The sequence below is a fragment of the Arachis ipaensis genome, chromosome B7, assembly GCF_059453495.1.
Source record: "Arachis ipaensis isolate K30076 ecotype BB chromosome B7, ASM5945349v1, whole genome shotgun sequence".
Lineage (NCBI taxonomy): Eukaryota > Viridiplantae > Streptophyta > Magnoliopsida > Fabales > Fabaceae > Arachis > Arachis ipaensis.
This window is the reverse complement of record NC_142442.1, coordinates 111,945,263-111,953,681: the sequence shown is the minus strand read 5'-3', so window position 1 is coordinate 111,953,681 and position 8,419 is coordinate 111,945,263.

Genomic DNA, 8,419 nt, shown 5'->3' with positions numbered 1-8,419 from the left:
TACATGTATGCATGCATTGAATAATTGTTGATTGTTAGATGAAAAACAAATCTTGGAAGGCATGATTAGGGGAGAATTGAGAGAATTGACCCTACACACTTGAGCGACTAGAGTGCAAACACTTCTAGTGAAGGTTCGATGCTCGACTCCTTTATTTCCGGCTTTCACGAGCGTTCTTCTTGCAAGTCTACTTGAACTTCATTTTGATATTCGAATTGGTAGAATTCATGAATCGTTATATGATCTTGACCCTACTTGTGCATGTATGACTTGGAGGATTGATTTTTAACCAAGTAGGTAAAACCATTTTTTGCATTTAGTTGCATCCATTTAGATAATTGCATATAGTTTAGGTTGCATATAGTTTATTTACATTGAATAAATGTTGATACCCTTTGTTTCTCTCTTGGCTTAAGCATGAGGACATGCTTAGTTTAAGTGTGGGGAGGTTGACAAACCCCATTTCTAGGGTTTATCTTGTATTGATTTTTGGGGATTTTATCACCTTTTACCCATATTTATTCAAGAAATAGCATGGTTTTGTATATTCTCCTTTAATTGTGCTTGAATATGAAAACATGCTTTTTAGGACTCAAAATAGCTAAATTTAATTCACCTTTATTCTATTAGATGCCTTGATATGTTTGTTAAGTGATTTAAGGTTTAGGAGGCAAAGATTGGATCAAGGGAATGAAGAAAGAAAGCATGAAAAGTTGGAGAACTCATGAAGAAATGAAAGAACCGGAAAGCTGTCAAGCCGACCTCTTTGCACTTAAACGACCATAACTTGAGCTACAGAGGTCCAATTGATGCGGTTCCAGTTGGGTTGGAAAGCTAACATTCGGGGCTTCGAAACGATATAAGATTTGCCATAGTTGCATCGCGCATAGGGGCGCGCACGCGCACGGTACGCGGACGCGCCGATGGTGGCACATGACCCACTTAATGCAAACGTGGCCAGCGATTTTAGAAGCCTTGTGGGCCCAATCCAACTCATTTCTGATGCTATTTAAGCCAAGGATTGAAGGGGAATCAACATACTTTTCATACTTTTCATACTTTTCATACTTTTCATACTTTAGAAGTTAGTTACCATTAGTTTAGTTTTAGCTTAGTTTAGTAGTGAGAGTTAGTTTCTAGAGAGAGAAGCTCTCTCTTCTCTCTAGAATTAGGATTATAATTAGGTTTAGTTTTTAGATCTAGGTTTTAATCTTTGCTTTCTTCCACTTCTATCTCTCAATTCTTTGTTGCTACATTCAATCTTCTTCTATTCCTTTGTTGTAATTTCCTTTATGTTGTTCTTATACTTTGTTGTAGATCTAGTATTGTTCCTTCTACATTCTTCCAATTGAATAAGAGGTAATTCATAATAAATGTGTCTTCTTTGCTTTTCTATTGTTGATCTCTTGTTTTTGTAGTTGTAGATTCCTCTAAATTCTTGCATTTAATAATGTTTACTCCTCTTGCACTTTATGTGTTTGTTGAAATGTCTCTTTTATTTTTAGTGTAGATTTTGTTCCTCTTGGCCTAGGTAGAGTAATTAGTGACACTTGAGTTATCTAATTCCTGTGTTGATTGATAATTGGAGAGATTGCTAATTGGTTTGGAGTGCACTAAAGCTAGTCTTTCCTTGGGAGTTGGCTAGGACTCGTGGCTCAAGTCAATTCATCCACTTGACTTTCCTTTAATTAGTAAGAGTTAACTAAGTGGTAGCAATGAACAATTCTCATCACAATTGAGAAGGATAACTAGGATAGGACTTCTAGTTCTCACACATTACCAAGAGCCTTTTATAGTTGTTAGTTTATTTTCATTGCCATTTACTTTTCATGCTTCTTATCCAAAACCCCAAAATAACTCATAACCAATAACAAGACACTTTATTGTAATTCCTAGGGAGAACGACCCGAGGTCCAATACTTCGGTTTATAAATTTTAGGGGTTTGTACTAGTGACAAACAACTTTTTGTATGAAAGGATTAGTGATTGGTTTAGAAACTATACTTGCAACGAGAATTCATTTGTGAAATTCTATACCATCAAAAATCCGTTCGTCAACAAGCATCACAAGTAATGTCCTTATCAAATTTAATATTAGGAATTCCTCTAACCAAGTTTTTCTTAACAAGCTTAGAAATTTGGTACATCCTTGCATGACCCAATTTCTTATGCCAAAGCCATTTTTCAGATTCAAAAGAAGTAAAACATGTTACTTTTTGATCTTTTAAATCCTCTAGAGTTAATCCATACACATTATTACATCTTTTTTCTTCGAACAAAACTTCACCGGATTTTTCACAAATAACCAAGCAATCCAATTTTCTAAAAATAACCTCATAACCAAGATCACACAATTGGCTAATGCTTAGTAGATTGTGCTTTAATCCATCAATAAGCAAAACATCATTAATGAAAGAAGAGAAATTCTTACCCACTTTCCCTATGGCCACTATTTTTTCTTTTCCATTGTCACCAAAAGTAACGAAGCCTCCATCATACTCATCAAGATTGATGAAGAATGTTGACTTTCCGGTCATATGCCTAGAGCACCCACTATCCATATACCACATATTGTCTTTTCTCTTGGATGCTAGGCAAACCTATAAAACAAGCTTAAGTGACCTTAGGTATCGAAATCTTTTTGGATCCTTTGATGTCAAACCATCTTCTTTGTCCCAAGCCATTATAATCACAAACAATTTTGTAAATTTTTTCTTTAATCATCCTTTCTCTTATGAAACACTGAATAGGAAAATTCCCATTCCGATTGCATAATCTACAAAATTTATGAGTTGCTATTTTTCTAAAGCTTGTTGGGTTTTGAAACCTTATGTCCTTCGAAGAGGATTCCATGTTGGTAAAAGAAGATTTTTCAATGAGTTTTTCAGATTTGTGAAAACTCAAACCAGCTTTATCATAAAGAGGTTTTTGGCTAACCAAGAGTTGATTTAAATTTTCAGAACTTTGAGCAAAGTTGGCTAAGTCTTCTTTAAGTCTTTTTATCTCTTTATGCAGCCACTCATTTTCCTCAAAATAATTCAGATTTGTAGTCATAGAATGATGATATTCACAGCTCTTAAGTTCAGCTTTTAACCGCTTGTTTTCTTCAACAAGATCAACAGCAGTTTCGGCTTCCCTTAATTTATCTTTAGGAAAATCATTTTCAGCTTTTAGTATTTCTATTTGAGACTCAAGATCTTGGTTTTCATTTAAGAAACATTTAATCTTTTCAGAGAGATGATCAATCATAAGATGAAGGTCTTTAGTGGAAGGATCAAGAAATACTACCTGCTCTATGTGATCGACCATAAGACAGGTTTGAGACTTGGTTTCTGATTCTTCATCTTCATCAGTGTCATTTTCCAAGTCTTCCCAAGATGCCATGAGATCTTTCTTCTTTCCTCTTTTCGGCTTGTCCTCCTTCTTCAGTTTTGGACAATCAAACTTGAAGTGCCCAGCTTCTTTACACTTGTAACAGATCCCTTTGCTGAGATCCCTTTTTGGCTTCCTTGAGCTGCCTCCTTTGTTTTGTTCCTTCAGCTTCACCATTTTCCTAAATTTCTTAGCAAACAAAACAAAAATCATTTTCAGATGAGTTATCACTAGATTCATCATCCAAAGGTTCAGTAACATATTTGAGAGCAATTCCTTTCTTTTTTGTATCTTTTTCAAATATATGTTTTCAAAGGCAAGTAAATTTTCTCTCAAATCATCATAGGTCATAGTATCAATGTTACTACTTTTAGCTATCACTATTGCTTTGGTTTTCCACTCTTTTGTGAGACATCTCAATATTCTCCTCACAAGCACAGATTCAGAATTTGTGATCCCCATAACATCTAAGCCAGTGATGATGACGTTGAATCTTTCAAATAATTCATCTATCGTTTCTCCTTCCTTCATTGAGAATATTTTGTATTCTCTATTCAGCATGTCTATTCTGGATCTCTTGACTTGAGTTGTGCCTTCATGAGTGATTTGAAGTTTGTCCCAAATTTTCTTTGCTGTTGTGCATCTTGATACCCGTTGGTATTCCTCGAAACTGACTGCACAGTTGAGCAAGTTGACTGCTTTGGCGTTGAGCTCTACTTTCTTTCTGTCTTCATCCTTCCAATCGGCTTCACCTTTGAGTGTAACCACACCATCAGCTCCTGTAGTGGTAGGAAATTGTGGACCTTCCAAAATTATCTTCCAAAGTCTGTAGTCTACAGATTGAACAAATATCTTCATTCTTTCTTTCCAGTAATTGTAGTTTTTTTCATTGAAGAATGGGGGTCTGTTGCTTGACTGCCCTTCTGTCAGAGTATAGGCAACCAAATTTGAGCCACTGTTAGCTACCATCAGGATCTTTTCTCCAGCTGTAAAGCTTGATCTCTTTGAGACCAAGCTCTGATACCAATTGATGGTAATCAGTGGCTAAGAGAAGAGGGGAGGGTTGAATCTTAGCCCTTTTTTGTTGAATATTAATTACTGCCTTTTAAAAGAACTTCAGGAGATATTTCTGCTTTTTGTCTCATCACAAGTCAAGCAACATTTTCTTTTTGTCTCGTAACCCCGGTTAGGAGATATTTTTCAATTTTGTCTCCAGGGCAACAGAAACAGAATAAAAGTAGAAGAGAAAGAGAGAATCACACCCAGAAGTATCATGGTTCAGCTGCTAAGTACAATGTAGCCTACATCAAGTCTCCATCACAACAGTGATGAAATTTCACTATAATCATAAGATTACATACACTAATCTTTCCTAGGAACTACCCATTCCTATCTAGGACAAGTCCAGATTCTATCCCCAAAACTGAACTTGACTTGGACACCTACCAAGCTTTCAACCGCAAAGTACTAACCCAACTTGCAAGGGAATCCCCATAGGATCATGAAACACAATATATAGATGTACAAAGAAACTCTTTAATTTTGCCACTGCCTTTTTCCTCTCACTGGCTTTTTCTTACAAACCTCACTCTTTTGACTTTTTCACCATGAGACACAGACAGACAAAACTAAAGAAAAGAAAACAAAATAAAACCCATTGAAGGAGAAGAACTCTGTTAGCTTAGGATAGCTATGAGAACTCTGTGCTTTCTCTCCTTGTCTCAACCCTTGACCGTTCTCCCTTATTATAGAAGGGAAAGCTTCCAAGGTTGAAACCGGTTCAACCAAGCCACCAACATCTTCTCCAACACAGAGATAGCAGCGGTTCGGATAGAGAGAAGAGAGAAGGAAAATCAAAACAAAACCAACATGCATGTACCTCTCTCAACCCTTTTCAACAAGATCCTTCACTCTGAGCCCTTGATCTTGACTTTGGCTCCAAGAAAGAATTCTAACCCTTGATGAACCTCTGATCCTTGACAGCTCCTTCCTTTCCATATTTGCTTCTTCCTCTTCGTAGCTCCAGTAGCTACCTTCTCTCTTGGATGAACAAAAATGGAAATGAGCTTTACCCACTGAGATCTTCTTATTTGACCGAGACGGATTTTTCCTATTCTTGGCATGCAAGATCTTGAAGCTTCTCTTGAAATCTTGCCTTCAATGACAAAGATCTTAGCCACACCATGCTTCGGATCTTCCTTTTGCAAATGCCATCATCAACCTAGCCTTTTTCTTCTTCATAGCTTCACTATTTTCTCTGATAACTTGTTCATTCTTCTTTCCTGAGTGAAGTGACAACCGAAACAAAGAGAGAGAAGAGAGAGAAGAAACAAAGCATTCAATGTAAAATTAAATGATATTGAATTGTGGACTTCGGTTACCTATGTGAGCATTTAATCAAATTGAATTTTGTGTTCCAGTAACCAATGCATGCATTCAATTAAATTAAAATTTGAATTCCACCATCAAAAGGGAGTGGGTAACCGAACCACTTCTCTTTCCATTCCTTCTTTCTTCAATTTCGGACCAAAGGCTTTGTTGATCTAACAAAAAGATTAATTTGGTCTGTGCATATATTTCCTGGCCCAAATAGCTTTTATATCCTTTTAAATAATTCAGCCACTTAGTATGAAGCATTTTTGCACAAGAGCTGATTATTCTCATCACATTGGGCTTATGTTACTTTGGCCCAATAATAAAAATCTGCACATTAACAAAATCATCATACAAACAGTTGGAAGCAAATATTGAAATAACAATTAATTAATATTTTTAATAATGTTTTGATCATCATAATCATTCAAGTTTTCCAAACTCAACAGCATGCAAGAATGCAGACCACTGTTTCTCCTAACCTCTCATTTTTCTTGCTTTCAATGATATAAAATGCGTATGTTCCATTGACATCCTGACCCAAATTGAGTGCAATGTAGAACATACTTAAATTGGTCACTCTCAAATATCTTATACTCTACAACCTTTCTGATGCTATACATCTTTATCACCATCATGACTTCTTCTTTGTTTTCGAATTGCTGCCCAATCTCAAACTCATGCGTTGGATCATCCTCGAGCCCTCCCTGACCAAAGGACCAATCTCCATTCATTGTGTGAGCATGATGATCAATCGGTCTAGAAATAAGAGGCTGTGTTAGTGATGAGCGGATAATTTATACGCTTTTTGGCATTGTTTTTAGTATGTTTTTAGTAGAATCTAGTTACTTTTAGGGATATTTTTAATAGATTTTATGTTAAATTCACATTTCTGGACTTTACTATGAGTTTGTGTATTTTTCTGTGATTTCAGGTATTTTCTGGCTGAAATTGAGGGACCTGAGCAAAAATCAGATTCAGAGGTTGAAGAAGGACTGCTGATGCTGTTGGATTCTGACCTCCCTGCACTCAAAGTAGATTTTCTGGAGCTACAGAATTTAAAATGGCGCGCTTCAAATTGCGTTGAAAAGTAGACATCCAGGGCTTTCCATCAATATATAATAGTTCATACTTTGGCCAAGAATAGACGACGTAAACTGGCGTTCAACGCCAGCTTTCTACCCAAATCTGGTGTCCAGCGCCAGAAATGGATCAAAAACCAGAGTTGAATGCCAGAAATGGATCCAAACCTGGCGTTCAACTCCACAAATGGCCTCTGCACATGGAAAGTTAAAGCTCAGCCCAAGTACACACCAAGTGGGCCCCGGAAGTGGATTTATGCATCAATTACTTATTTCTGTAAACCCTAGTGACTAGTTTATTATAAATAGGACCTTTTACTATTGTATTAGACATCTTTGGACGCCTGGTTCTTAGATCAGAGGGGCTGGCCATTCAGCCATGCCTGGACCTTTCACTTATGTATTTTTCACGGTAGAGTTTCTACACTCCATAGATTAAGGTGTGGAGCTCTGCTGTTCCTCAAAGATTAATGCAAAGTACTACTGTTTTCTATTCAATTCATCTTATTTCGCTTCTAAGATATCCATTCGCACCCAAGAACGTGATGAAGGTGATGATTATGTGTGACGCTCATCACCCTTCTCCCTTATGAACGCGTGCCTGACAAACACTTCTGTTCTACATGAAATAAGCTAGAATTAATATCTCTTAGATCTCTTAATCAGAATCTTCGTGGCGTAAGCTAGAATGATGGCGGCATTCAATAGAATCCGGAAAGTCTAAACCTTGTCTGTGGTATTCCGAGTAGGATTCAATGATTGAATGACTGTGACGAACTTCAAACTCGCGAGTGCTGGGCGTTAGTGACAGACGCAAAAGGAGGGTGAATCCTATTCCAGCATGATCGAGAACCGACAGATGATTAGCCGTGCTGTGACAGAGCATGTGAGCATATTTTTCACTGAGAGGAGGGGATGTAGCCACTGACAACGGTGATGCCCTTGCATAAAGCCAGCCATGGAAAGGAGTAAGACTGATTGGATGAAGATAGCAGGAAAGCAGAGGTTCAGAGGAACGAAAGCATCTCCATTCGCTTATCTGAAATTCTCACCAATGAATTACATAAGTATTTCTATCCCTATTATATTATTTATTTTCGAAAACCCATTACAATTTATATCTGCCTAACTGAGATTTGCAAGGTGACCATAGCTTGCTTCATACCAACAATCTCCGTGGGATTCGACCCTTACTCACGTAAGGTATTACTTGGACGACCCAGTGCACTTGCTGGTTAGTTACACGGAGTTGTGAACCATGGTCTTGGCATCATGTTCTTGGCGCCATTACCAGGGAAAGAAAGAGCGATAAATTTTACATAATCAAAGTGTAATCACGATTCCGCGTACCAAGTTTTTGGCGCCGTTGCCGGGGATTGTTCGAGTTTGGACAACTGACGGTTCATCTTGTTGCTCAGATTAGGTAATTTTCTTTTTGTTTTATTTTCAAAAAAATTTTCAAAAAGTTTTCAAAAATTTTCTCCTTTGTTTTCGAAAAAAAATAATAATAATAATAATAAAAATATGTTTTCAAAAATAAATTATTCTATGGCTTCAAAACATTCAAGAATGAATTCTAGAGTTTCATGGTA